The sequence below is a fragment of the Cryptomeria japonica genome, chromosome 5, assembly GCF_030272615.1.
Source record: "Cryptomeria japonica chromosome 5, Sugi_1.0, whole genome shotgun sequence".
In the NCBI taxonomy this organism is placed as follows: Eukaryota; Viridiplantae; Streptophyta; class Pinopsida; order Cupressales; family Cupressaceae; genus Cryptomeria; species Cryptomeria japonica.
This window is the reverse complement of record NC_081409.1, coordinates 926305539-926319809: the sequence shown is the minus strand read 5'-3', so window position 1 is coordinate 926319809 and position 14271 is coordinate 926305539.

The window sequence follows — 14271 nt, the reverse complement described above, 5'->3', positions numbered from 1 at the left end:
ACATGCAACACATCATGAAGAGGAATTACCTTTCCATTCTCCCTCTGAAGCTGAACAGTCCGTTTCCCAACTGAGTTGAGCTTGGACAAGTTCCCCATAGAGATCTGGATTTTGGTGTTCTCCTCCTTGTAGCTGGAGAAGTACTCTCGAACTCCTATCATATGAAATGACGCCCCACTGTCTATATACCAAACACTCTGTGAGGTTAAGCTAATCATACAAGCTATGAGTGCAAACTCATCCTCCAATCTACTAGAGAGCTCCTCTGCACTTGCTAAAGCTACCACTTGGTTCTTGCCCTTCTTATCTTTCTTCCTCTGTGGGCAATCGCTAACATAGTGGCCAAACTTGTGACAACCAAAGAACTTGACCTTAGATAGGTCCTTCTTCTTCTTTTCAATTTGTGAATTTGCTCCTTTGCTAGATCCCTTCTTTGTTTTCCCCTTTCCTGCTAGGGCAACATTTTCTTGTTCTGCCTCACTTTTCTGACTCTTGTTGTTGGCTCCATTGACAAGACTTAGTCTAAGCTCCTCTTGAGTGAAATCACTCCATAGTCGATCCCAGCTAGGTAAGGTGTCTCATCCATTAATAACTTGAACAAAGACATCCCATTGCTTAGTAAACCCATTTAGGGCTATTCTTACTAGCTCGTCTTCATTTGGCTTATCTGCAACAGCTGCTAACTCGTCCTTGACAAGTCTAAGCCTGGTGAGGTAACTTTTAACATCTTCTCCCTTGTTCATCTAGGTATTCCTCAATTTTTCTCTGAGAATCAGCTTCCGGTTAGTGGTAGCATTCTGGCACAGATTCAGAATGGCATCCCACATCTTCTTCATTGTATCTAACTCTGCGATAAGTGGAACAACATGGTCCTTGACACCATCAAGGATTATCCTCCTCGCCTTGGCATCATCCTTCTTGTATGCTACAAGTTGTACTAGATCTGTAGGTACAGCTACAGTACTGGTAACATATTCCTTGATACCATTCTCTTCCAGCAATAAAGAAATTCTAGCTTTCTAGACACCAAAATTTGAGGCACCATCCAATCTGTCCCGATCTCTCAAACCTACTGAGGCCATCTCAAAGAAATAAAGGAAAACAATAACTCGAAAGAGGTCAAACTCAAATTTATTTCCTTTGCTTAGGGTAAACCTTTTCTACCCTCAACAAAGCTCTGATACCATGTAGAAATTCTATTGCAGTCATTGATTATTAATCTCCTATCTCATAAAAATTATTTAATTGCTGAAAATAAATTTACAGCTGAATATCGAAAAATAACATGTAACTACAACTTCACTAAAAATACGGAAAGAAATAAGCAACACAAGGACACAATATTTTTGGACAATCGTCCTTGGAAAAACCCCTAAGGGAAAACTAGTTCTACAGATGGAAAATATATTAATCTTTAGCAATATAAGAATTACAAAAGAATTCCTTGCCTCTTACTGGCAGAACTCTGACAAACTCCTAATATCTCCTGCTGATATCCTCCACTACTATATCAACGCTATCACTGCGCCTCTTGCTAACACTGCAAGACTATTTTCTATCACTGCAAGTTCTTCTCAAGACTTCTTATTTTCCAAATGACCCATGACCCCTTTTTATACTACTCTATTGGAAAACAATTGGCTGAGATTAATTCAAACCAACGGCTGAGATTAAGACAACTCAATAACCAATAACTAATTTTGGCTATGAGGTGTCACCTAAAAAGAGCCAATATTAAATAACAATTGTTTTTATCCTAACAATACTTGTTTGACAAAAACAACCATTTTCTAATTCGAGGTCAGGACGAACAGTTGTCCAAAACTACCCATAACTAATGCTGTTATTTCTGGGTAAGGACGAACACCTGTCCAAGCTACCCATAATTAACAGACTTGAGCCAGACAAAGACAGAATCGGTACATTCGCTGCCTCTCCAAGTTCAGACACAAACGGCGCAGCCTCAAGTATCTGTGTTTGTATTAGTGCCACTACTTCGTTGGCCAAAAGATCAACAGCTGCATTCAACCCATGAAAATAAATCTCAGTGGAAACTAATTATTATGAATGAAATCGAAAAGGAAACATTTAGATCTTTCACCATAACTGTATCTTTAGAACATGTCAAAAGCCAATTTAGCTCTTCGCAAAACGGTAATTTTTTAAAGACTGGTGTTATATTAATTGGTTGACCCTACAGTTTAATTCACAAAATTTAGTTAATTCCGTAAAATCTCTTTGTACTTTTGATGCAGGAGCATCCGGGAGGGGAGGGGACATAATCTTGCATCAACCTTAGTTATTGATAAAGTTTACAAATTGTAAATGTGAACGAAGAATTTCAAAGAGTTTAGTGAAGTTCATGGAAATGGCAGATAGTAGAAGTTGTGAAGGAAAGATCAAGAGCTAATGAAGAGCAAAATTGAAGACATGCAAACTGGCAAATAAAGAGGAGGCATGAGAGAAGAATAGCAAATGTTTGTAGAAAGAGGAAAGCATAGGACGTCACAAAGAACAAAGTTTGCATTATGAATTGGTGGCGCATAAAAGTGTAAGATGAGGGTGGGCAAAGTCATAGGCATGCAATGAAAACTTGAGAGCCAAAACACAAAGGAAAAAAAAATGATTTTTAAGAAAAAACCTGATTTTTTGTTTTAATTAATTCCATTACATTCAAATTATTTGATGATAAAACCATTACATCTGCCTTCTTAAATGGAGGTCTTTGGACAAATCTAGAAATATCTTAGGTCTTTAGACCAACTTTACAAAACATTAAATATTTCACCCTTCTAAAATATTCAATTCAAATAAGCATTGGGTTGGGAGAAATTACATATCTCAACACCCTCCTTTAATTTCGACCACCAATGCCGTGGCATTTAAATTCTTTTGCTCTTGAATCTTCCTGATGTTCATAACCAAGTCTGCTAACTTTGCAAATCTTTTCTTAGCTTGATATCTTCAAACCATTTTCAGATCTGATGATACCTTTCTCTTATCTTTATCCAATTGCTGCAATACTCATTCAAAACTTCAATCTGCAACTTCCTGGAAACTTGCCATCTATAGACGTTTTGCCAAATACTTCCCTTGAAACTATTAAGCCTTTTGAAAATTCAAACCTTGGTTGATTGCTATCAACATATGAACAATTAAACTTGAACAACTTTTTTATTATACCTATAAGTTTTTGCCAAATTGTCCCATAAGTCCATCCACACTCCATTTTCATACAACCTGTCACATATTCATTATTTGATTCTCGATTCCAACACATCTTTTCACAATGATTTCTCAACTCACATAGGGTACAAGGATGTAAATCCCAACATTTTTCTTTCCTATGTCCTTTCCTGTTTCAATGTGAACACTACATCTTCATACCTTGAACTGATTCACTTGAAGCTATAACACATGTGTTCATCTTTCTTTTACCTATGGCATATCCAAGACCTTCATATTTGGGCATCATAATTGGCTCAATCAGTGTTTTTATACCTTGTTCATGCTTACCCAATCCTTGACTTTTATAACCCATTCTCTTCATGATTTTCAAACCAACATTAAATTCATTGCCATTACTTTGTGTAACATTATTATTTTATTTTTGACAATCTTTATCACAAACTTCTTCATCAAAAACATACTTATCAAGTGACAAAATCAAATCCTTAGTACTACATGAAACATCACAAATTGATTGTTTTGATTTCAAAAATTCATTTTCTTTTTTCAACTTTGATAGCTCATTTTGCTGTTATTATTTTCCTCTTTCAATTTTGAAATTTCAATCACTTGTACACTATTTGTTTCATTTTGCCTCTTAAGCTTTTCTTCCAAATCATCAAGCAACTTCACTCTTTTTCCTAATTCTTCATTCATTTTATTAATCTCGTCAAACTACTTTAGCTTTTCTTCTTACTCTTTATTTTTATCTTCAACTTTGCCCAAATCTTTACCCTTTTACCAACATTGAATCAAACAATTTAAACTCACCTAACTAGTTTACTTGTGCCTTCGAATCACCACTTTTTGCAATGCCATCAAACTTCACATTCTTTCTCCGAAGCTTCACTGATTACAATCAACTCCTTGATTCATACCACAGAGGCTACTTCGATGTCTGAACAGTGATCTTCTCCATTCCAGAGTCAGCGATCTTCAGTTATTCCAACGATCTGCTACATATCTTCCTTGCAATCTTCAAACATATTTCCTTGCGATCTTGTTTGCACACAACATCACCTTCAACAACGATCTTTAAATGATCTTTGGAGAATAGCAATCTCCTCTGTAATCTGGACGTTCTCCTCTGTAATCTGTGATTAGTGATTTTTTGTTTTTTGTTTTTGCATGATCCACTATCTCCTCCAGTTTGATTTCTCTCAACGACAGGTGAGAAACTGTGACAAAACTCTTAACGTCTGCGAAACCTGTAGTAAACAGAGGTCAAAGTTTAGCAATCCCTACATGATTTTTACAAATACACGCGATTCATCCTCTACAATCTCCTTATGCACTTTAATGTTTTTGTGAACCCTCTTGTCTTTGACTGGCACAATTTCAGCAGCAACGTTTTTCCCTACCGCCAGATCTCCTTCATTCCTTTGATCAGCAATTTCAGTAGTTTCCGGCAGCAAATCATAGTGATCTCCTAACGGCAGTCTCCCTTTCCAGCAATCTGCAATCATCCTTTCAATAATTTTGAATTGACTGGGTGATTGTTTTTAATTTTACAGAAACAACAAACTTCTTGTCTTTGGACAGCGATCCTTCCTTGCGATTGGTAATTCCACAGCTCGTGCTTACTGCATACTTCACTTAAAAACCAAGCGATGCACACATCAATTATAAGCAGGTCCTTTGTGTGCTTCTGCGGTATTTTCCTCTTTTCTTCATGGCTGTACTCTTCTGCGGTTGGAAACAAAAACTAACAATCTACTTTCGCAGCAGCTTATTCACAACAATCTTAGCTCGAACGGCTACCACCATGGATCCCTAACCTGGCTCCTCTCCTAGCGATCCACAACCTTATGGCTCTGAAAAAAAATTTTTTTTTTTGGTTTTAATTCACTTCATTACATTCAAATTACTTATGCAAAAACTGTTGAAATTAATCCCCAACTGCCCACCTACTCCTTACCGTGCCCGTGCCTTCTTACTCCAAATAGGACAGTTTTTTTAATTAAAAATATCGATTGCAATCTTTTTTGATGCACAATGGACTTGAACTAAATATAATTTACTGTTTTGTTTTCTTCTTCTTTTTCTAGAATTTCAAGAAGAGTCTAGAAGCTGTATTATTTTAATATGAAAGCTAATTTGTAATAAGTATTGTAGAAGAAGTAATGCAGGGATAGTAACACAGAAAAAACAGAGTATGAAAAATACAAAGTAGATGTGGCTGCAGTAACAGAAAATCAGAACTGGGGATTTGTTTTGATGCATTACATTCAAATTACTTATGATAAAACCATTACATCTTCTTAAATAGAGGTCTTTCTCTTCGGAACAGGAATAGATGCTGCTGTTGGGTAAAGTTCATAGACCATAGCCTTGGTAAAAAACCACCTATGCCGCCCTCTATGCCGCCCCCTCCTTAGATAGTTGTTGGTGGGAATGTTAGATCGATCTTTACTTTCGATTCTCAACCAACCCCCTACTATTCTATGGGTCATTTAGCTCATAAACCATCGATCAATTGATCATTTTTCTCGCAGACATGACTGGTGAAGTGACCGAAATCAATGACCCTAACCTACACCGCACATTGAATAAAGGTTATCCCGGAATCTGAAGCAGTGAAGGTGAGCCTAGAGTTTTGAAAGGCCCGTAATCTTAATGAAATGTGCGCCCTAAAATGGCTATGACGAGGGACAATTCTAAAAACAATCTAGAAACATCTTAGATCTTTAGACCGACCTTACAAAACATTAAATATTTTACCCTTATAGAACATTCTATTCAAATAAGCATCGGGATAAAAGAAATTACATATCCCAACATAAGACAAGACGACACAGCAGTTAAAAATATAGATAAAAATAAGATGAAGCGAATGTGGAGCAATATGAACAGCATTAACAAAAACAATAATTTTATAAAATTTGAGGGTGCAAGAATTAAAAAGAAGAGAGCGCCAAAGCAAACCAGGGAACCGAGTTGAAACGCCTCTTCAAGAAGAGAGGTGTACGCAGGCCAAGGAAGTAAGGTCACCAGGTATGCAGGTCAGTGCATAGTGAACGGCAGTAGTGAACGATGTAGAGGATTGGAGAAGAGGTTAGCGCAGACAGGAGTAGACACATGAGTAAATGAACACGGGATTATAGCACGCAAGAGAAAATAAAAAGAGTAATGAGTGGGGAGAGAAGGTCCTGGGAAGGCGCAGAGGTTTGTGTGCAGGTAAAAAGAAGAGAAGATTGCGCTGTAAGAGGAAGAAAATAAAGTGTGGTACGTGGGTACGCCAAGAAGAACAAACAAACGAAGCGGATGTTGGAGTCTAATCTCACCTGACTCTATCCACATGCTCGTATGCACAAGTGTTTACAGAATTAGCAGGATTTGGATTTGTTTTCAACATCTACTCCAACCTGTCCACCGTACCATCTATAGTCTTCAAACATTATGGAGTCTAATCTCACCTAGCCCCATCCACATGCTTCCTATGCACAAGTGTTTACAGAATTAGCAGGATTTGGATTTGTTTTCAGCATCTACTCCAACCTGTCCACCGTACCATCTATAGTCTTCAAACATTATTTTATATGCAAAAATTCTGGAAGTTTCCAGCTACCTCCTGCCCATTCTACCCATTCTAGAAACATCTAAGACCTCTATTAAAAGAGGCATTTTGTAATCATTTTGTGGAATGAAGGAAAAATGAAAATATGGTTTGATAAATAAAAACTTGTCTTCCTTGTGTGCTGCTTTGTTTTCTCCTTACTCTGTTTTTGTGTCTATTTCCTGCCCTGTTTCCATCAGCGGAGCCGTTGCAGATGTAATAAGAAGCATGGTGCCGGCAAAACAGACAAGGCTTAACTTAGAATTCAAAGAGCAGAATTCACCAGCCAAAAGAAGAGATATGTAGCTGTACAATAGTGAATTCTTAATTTGGAATGTAAATCAAAAGAGCGGAAAGAGAAGAATTCAACCCGAGAAAGTTTTATAGGGAGCTTTTAAAAGATGCTTAAATTTAGGAAACTGCTACAGTTTCAGTTAAGGATCTTATAAGAGGCGGTTAAGTCATGTGATGAATCTTAAAGGGATATATTGGACACTTACTTACAATCTCCTCTTTAGCGTTACCAGAAAGGATTCGAACTTGCCAATCCATTCTGACTTATAAGGAGTATAAACTGACTATTTCTTTCAAATGATACATCTATTCAAGAAACTGCTACCATCCTTGTTAAGGATCTGACAAGAGGCTCTTAAACCGTGTCACAAATTCTGAATGAATATACTAAACACTTACCAACAAGTTTTGTTTTGTATGTGATTGATAGAAAACAAGTTTTGTTTTGTATGTGATTGATAGAAATAGAATATTTGTTTTTGGGATCCAATTGTTCTTGTTGTAAAGCTAATTTGACAAATTCATGAATATATTCCATTTGTGTTGCAATTTTATTCTCACTCAGAATTTCAATTTGAGAGCAGAGTGGATCTGCCTGGGTGAGTTTGTGTTGAGTTTTGATAGCAGGAGGGAGGCGTGCCTTGCATCCACATTATTTTTTTAAAAAAATAAATTTAATTATTAAAAACAACAATATACAAATAGAAAACATTATGAAAAATCCACAGGAAGAAAATTTGTGATCGTAAAAATAACAGGCCAGAATTAAGTTAAAATACCAGCGGAAACCCCTTCAAGTGGTGTTTGCGCCTCATGAAGGCGAAGAAACATTTGAGTGCCGTTGAGTAGCTGAGATTGATTGTTGACGTCATCCACCGCTAACTGTATGGCAGTCTTTGCGACTTTTCCCAACCACGAACTGGAATCTACTATTACCCCTAAATTCACCGTCTCCGACTGGACCGCAAGATGTACACTCGCAGCCATTAAAACAAACATAAGTGGAAATATTGGCGGAGTTTTCATCTCTAATCCCATGTTCGCCCGTTCCTCTGCACCACACTTTCCAATCGTATCTGCAAATATATAATTATATGAAGCTCCTTCACAGCATTGTAATACCTCCTTCGCCGAAGTGTCTTGGAAATTAAGTTAGTCGTGTAAAAGTATTATTTGAATATCATCAACAAGAGACTATCTAGAAGTAGTAGAACAAGAAATTGGATGTAAGTAAATAACTGTTGTAACCAATGTCTATATCATTTACTATTATTTTGTTTTGTTGTATGATTATGTCTTTCAAATTATTGAGTGTGTTATACATTAGTGAAATAGACAAAGTCTAAGATTATCTAAGATTGTCTACTGTTTTTGTGTTGTATGATTTTGTTTTTAAATTATTTTAGTCTCTATGCGTTAATGAAAAGATCTAGTTGAAGATTATTTAAATCATCTAAATTTCTTTGCAAAAGTCTTCATTGAACTATTAAAAGGTGAAAATTTCTACAAAATTTTCATGTAATTCAATTTTTTTTACAAATATGCACTGAATTTTAAATATAGAAAACTCTTATTTAAAAGAAAATGAATCTTGTGAAACCAAATTTTTAATGTTTTCATTTTTAGATTTATGATGTTTTTTATGATAATTTATTATAATTTTTTTATTAATTTATACTATTTTAAAGAGCATAAATTTTGATCATTAAATTGGTAGATATAATTGAAAATTAATAGTATTTTAAGGTGAGAATATAATTTTTAAATTAATATTAAAATATAAAATAATAAAATCAATAATTTGAATTTTAATAGTATTATAATATATATCATATTTAGGAATAGTTATCTATAATAGGTTTTCAATATATAATGAAAAATTGGTATTTCTATACTCTATTATATTCAATTTTATGTATATTTGAATTCAATTCTTTATCAACTATTTATGATAATATTTTTAAATTTATTTTATTTTAGCTAAATGATATTTTAAAGAGCATACTTTCTAATGTTTAGTATTTATATATGATTTAAGAATGGTTAAAATGTAAATAGATGTATTTTTCCAAATTATAATAAAATCTATAATTATAATTTATGTGTTTTGTTATAAAATTAGAGGATGAATAATATATTACAAATAGAAATATAAAGAAATGGGAGAAAGATAAATCTTTTATTGTCTTCCTAACCTCACTTTGGGGAGGCGATCTCTTAATAGAGCATATTCTTGAATTACAAATATACAAGATATCTTCAACTTGGGAATTCCTTATAGTATATAGTGTTCTTGTAAAGAATTCTACTACCATCCCATGTACATGGGATAAATATTTTATTCTAATTAATTATTGAGATGAATTACAAAGAATATGTTCCTAGCTAATACTAGCTACTATTTAGTATGATGGTTTCATCATATTTTTGTCCCCTTTGAAAATACTTGTCCTCTAGGCTTGAGATGAGGAAACTTGGAAAGAATGATAGGGTGTTCCCATGTGCCATATTATTCCATTGGACTAATATCTCCTCAATAGAATTATTATGGAGGTTCTTGGTGCACTTTTTGACCTTAGATTTAATTGCTAATTTGACACTAAGAAGAAGAGCCCTTGCTTCTGCCATATTTTTAGTTCCATTTGGGATCCTCCCATAACTTGCTACCAAGACTTGACCCTCTTGATCTCTAATGACACAACCAATTCCTGAAATTCTTGGGTTCCCACAAGATGCACCATCGAAGTTCAGTTTTAGTAACCTATCCTTGGGGGGTTTCCATCAAATTTATTTTCTGTCAATTATGAATTCCCTTTTTACACAACAAACTCCCCTTGAATGGAAGCTTTATGTATTTCTATTTTTGCAAGATGTTGTTATCCCATGAGGAGAAGAGTGAATTTAATTTCTTCTTCCTAGTTGTGTAGGCATTGATAGACTCTGAAATTGTTGTCTCTATTATGAGTTTCATATCTGATATCTTATTCTTCTCCTTTATGAATATGCATATGTTCCGTTCCCACCAAATATTCCAGATCAAGACTATTGGGGCCACTTCCCAAATGATAGCAAAAAAGGACTCTTTATGGAGCCTAGGCCAAGCGTCAACGACTTCTGAGACTGAATTCTACAGGGGGGAAGGTTAGTCTAGTTTGAGAAGAATCCAATGCCAACATTCTTGAGCCACTTCACACTCTAAGAGTAGGTGATCTGATGTTTCAATGTTTTTATTGCACATAATGCATTTAAAGGGATGGGGAATTCTAAGTAAAGCCAACCTGTCACTAGTCAAAATTCGCCCTTTTAAAGAAATCCATGCAAAAGCACCAGTCTTTTGCCAACCACAATATTTCCAACAAAAGGTAAAATTCCTTGATGAAAGGTTGGGGTCATGTTTAGAAAAATCTTTGAAACCTGCCTTGACCATATATGTTCCTGGTTTTTAGGGAGTCCATGCAATTTTGTCATCCCTATCTTTGTAGAAAATCTATCTTCTCTTTAATTATGTTGCTAGCTTTTGTTTTTGAAGTTGTGGGACTGGAAAGTGTGCGAAGGATTTCCATTTTGCTTTCATTTTGTCTTTAGCAGGGAGAACATAAAAGTAATCCCTAACTGTGCATCCCCATACAACTTGCAAGTAAGTTTTCATGTCTTCTAGCCCCTGAATGATGTCCAAGGTCGGGTAATTGTTCCACGTGTCCCCCAAAAATCTTGTCGATCTTCGATTATGCACTACCCAAGATAGTTTTGATAACATATTCTCTCTATACCTTATCATAAAATTCCACATTTTTAATCCTTTGGTGGGTCTAATAAAGTAAAATTCCTTTCAATTTCTCGATGGAATCAAGATATTTGCCTCTAATAATAAAATCCCAGATGGAAGAGGTATTTTTGTAAAGTTTCCATACCAACTTTGCAGCTAGAGCGATATTTTTGTCTTCAAAATTTGGTATACCCGCTCCCCCGTACATTTTAGGAACACAAACCTTTTCCCAAGCTAGGAGATGAATTTTATTTTTAGGGTCTCTATTGCCTTTCCATAGGAACTTCTTGAGATGACACTCAAGTTCATCTCTAGTTTTAGTAGGCATAGGGATGACCGACATGATATAGTTGGGGATAGAGGACAACATTGTTTTCATCAGCAAAATCCTTCCAGCAAGAGATAACCAGTTATTCTTCCAAGAGTCCATCTTATTCTTAATATTTGAAATAATTGAATCCCAATACTAGCTTTTGTTCACTCCAAAGAAAAATGGGATACCCAAGTATTTACAAGGAAGTTTGGCCTATTTGAATCCTAAGGTGCTCATTAGTTTGTTTGACAATAAGGGAGAGTAGTAAAATAAGAATACTTTAGATTTGGCCTCGCTCACTTTTTTACCAAACACTTCACAATATGACTGGAGGGCTCTCTTGATGTTCTTGGCTTCCCTAACTAAGGCTTCCCCAAAATGAATTATATAATTAGCGAATAGGCAGTGTGTAAGTAATACTTGTGTTTGAGGAATTTGGATCCCCCTCCATAGTGAGGTCTCCTATCTTTCCATTATCATTCTGCTGAGAGCTTTGACCATTATAATGAAAAGAGAGGGTGATAAAGGGTCTCCTTCTCTCACACCTTGAGATGACGAGAAAAATCCCACTGGATATATCCATTCAACAAAACTAAAAATTTTGCACCTGACATGTAGGAAAGTACCCAATTACTCCATGCTTTTGAGAACCCTGATGATGATTTATAGCTTCAGTCAGATAAAATTAAATGTTAAATTGGCCTTAAGGCCTTCAACATTTAATTATATATATCATTATGTTATTTAGCATTTGTTAGTATAAACAAAAGGGTGCGATCAAGTAATGTCTTGATCGGTCATGACCGATCAAGGCATTGCTTGACCGTGTCCCATTTGTTATATACTTATATTGAGTGGCATTCATGAGATAGGACATGGAAAATAATAAATGCTCCTCTCACCTACCATACAAAAGAAGATAGTCAGATTTATATTTTAATCAGTAATACATAGAACAAGATAAATTTTAATTATGATCCATAAATTTAACATGGTATTAGAACCAGGTTTCCTTCTATAAAGCCTAAACCGCCTAAAGGAAGATCCGATTAAGATCAAATTGATATATAGACACATCCTTTTCGGTAGTGCTATCATATAGAATCCATTCTAGATTTACATGCGGCCTGTTGACGAAGGACATGAAATTAATCAAATGATGAAGATCTCTGACATTATTTGGTGGCCACTGGCCATAATACATAGAAAACAAAATTAGGCATGCACAGAGCATAAACATAAACATAAACATTAGTGGCAGTGGCGGTAGTGGCGATGCATTATTGTTTGTTAGTGCAAATCTCTATCTTCGGCAGACCATGTCGCTACCACCGGGTCTCCCTGCACAGTTGAGGTCGACGATGGAGAAATCGTTGGTGTTGATGTCGTTGTTGGGTGAGCCGAATCAGACAACTTTTCAGTCAATGGCAAATAGATTGGAAGTCACATAATCGGCCTCACCTCCCACCATGGGCATGGCTACGCCCAAGTTAATGGGGCTCTTGTACTCTGCTCCGTATGTCTGCCCAAGCACGCCCGGCACACGGGGGCTGAGAGAGTAGAACTTGAAGCTTAGCTCTAGATGGGCAAAGCAGTGCTCCGAGTCTGAGGTGATTCCATACTTGTGGATTCGAGACTCCTCGGGAGTGATGGCCACAATGCGGGCTGTAATCATAAACTTGTTCTCCACTTCAACCGTCACCGCATTAGTTTTATCAGATCGAATGATTGACAGAATATCCTCTGCTCTATGACAAGGGAATTTTTGCATTTGACTTTCAGTGATTTTAAAATTGGAATGCACCAGAAAAGAATTGCAAGAACTTGTCCTCTCAAACTTAAACTACAAGCGTCCCTTACTAAAGTCAGAAATTCAGATGTATGTTTAGAAAAATATGTTCTCTAGAAGAAACTCAAGATACCTTGTGATTGAGAGGGAGCTTACTAATAAAGATTGAGCACTTCTGAGGTAAAAATTGTAAATATTGATTATTATTACTAATACTAATAATTATTTTATGGGCCCTGTGTAAATCATAAGGGAGTAACGACTTCCAAATGATTTCCACTTGTATTTTTTGAGATTATTGGTAGGTCAGGATCTTACAATAACTCAAGATTGTGGATACAATCGTCGACTGAGACAATCCACGTAAGAGCTTGTGGATAGAATCGCCGACAGAGGCAATCCACACAAGAGCTCATCGATAGAATCGCCAACTGAGCCAATCCAAGTAAGAGCTTGTGGATAGAATTATCGACAGAGGCAATCCACACAAGAGCTCATGGATAGAATCGTCGACTGAGGCAATCCATGTAAGAGCTTGTGGATAGAATCGCCGACTGAGGCAATCCACATAAGAGCTTATGGATAGAATCGTCGACTAAGGCAATCCACATGAGAGCTCATGGATAGAATCGTCAATTGAGGCAATCCACACAAGAGCTTGTGGATAGAATCGCCGACTGAGGCAATCCACACAAGAGCTTATGGATAGAATCACCGATAGAGGCAATCCACTCAAGAGTTTGTGAATAGAATCACCGACAGAGGCAATTCACAACTTGAAACTATGGTCCCAAGATAAGCATCATACGATTTATGAATATTGCTCCCAATACCTTTTATCCTCCCTAGCTAAGAGGGAGTGTTGATGGTTTATAGCTTTAGTCGGATAAAATTAAATGTTAAATTGGCCTTAAGGCCTTCAACATTTAATTATATATATCATTATGTTATTTATCATTTGTTAGTATAAACAAAAGGGCACGATCAAGTAATGTCTTGATCGGTCATGACCGATCAAGGCATTGCTTGACTATGTCCCATTTTTTATATACTTATATTGAGTGGAATTCATGAGATAGGACATAGAAAATAATAAATGCTCCTCTCACCTCCCATACAAAAGAAGATAGTCAGATTTATATTTTAATCATTAATACATAAAACAAAATAAATTTTAATTATGATCCATAAATTTAACATGGTATTAGAACCAGGTTTCCTTCTATAAAGCCTAAACTGCCTGAAGGAAGATTTGATTAAGATTAGATTGATATATAGACATATCCTTTTCGGTAATTTTATCATATAGAATCCATTCTAGATTT